Genomic DNA, 1,039 nt, shown 5'->3' on the forward strand with positions numbered 1-1,039 from the left:
AGCCTCCTCAGTCACTTGTTGTAGGACATAAAGGCTGCATATCGTATATGGAGTACATGGTTTTACCCAATCTACAATGATACTAAAGGCTTAGACTCCCCCTCCATATCAGGGCACACACAAGAGGGATTTGTAAACTCTGAATTGACTGCGTAAGTAACTCATACCTTCTCTATATTCATAAAGCCCCTCCCAGGCACTTGGTTTTAAAGTTTGGGTGGAACAGGAATCAAAGAAGGGTGAAACTGCACAATGGCAGCCCCCTGCTCCCCTCCCCGCCCCCAGATCTGCCCCTGCAACCACCCAGGTTTCTGCACTTTGATTTTTATCCCAAGGTTATTTTTCATCCACAGCTTCCAGTTAGAGTGCAAAAAATTTGGGAGTAGACAAACCACTCCAAATGAGTAAAACTCTAATTCTTGCAAGGGTATCTATCCATGCTTTGTTAGATTGACATCATCCTGGCTCATGGGTCAATGGTAAGGTAGGAACTGGATCTGATGTGGTTTCATGGAGGCAACGTGCCTCTAAGTTCAACCCCTCAAAGTGCCTGAAGCCAAGTTCTGCTGTATGTCATGTCACCCAGGATTCAAGATAAGTCCCAGTAATGTGTTCAAGCCAGGATCATTAAGGGGAATGAATCCAAGTGACAGGCTCCTTCCTCAGCTGTGAAGTGTTTTTGAACACTTCTTATATCAGAAGTTCTGTTTCAGACCTTACCTGCAGGGCATGCTGCTTCATTAGGCTTTTCCCTGAAAGGTGGTCTGAGGCAACGTTTCTCAACCCAGGGGTCACAACCCAAAAGGGAGTTGCAAGAATATATGAAAGGGTCACAAACAAACATAAAAAATGGATCAACAAACTTTAAAAATGGACTCTCCTTTCAAGGATAACAATGTGGAAAACCATGCCTTTTCCCTTGCAGGCTGGCAGAGCTCCAGCCTGCAAGGGGCTGCTTGGAGCTCCCCATCGAGGGCGGGGGAGCCTGGGAGCACACTGGACGGCTCGGGCCTGGGAGCAAGGGGCACTGGCTATCGAT

This window comes from Gavialis gangeticus, unplaced genomic scaffold (genome assembly GCF_001723915.1).
Source record: "Gavialis gangeticus isolate Ggan-Ray unplaced genomic scaffold, GavGan_comp1, whole genome shotgun sequence".
NCBI classification, from domain to species: Eukaryota; Metazoa; Chordata; order Crocodylia; family Gavialidae; genus Gavialis; species Gavialis gangeticus.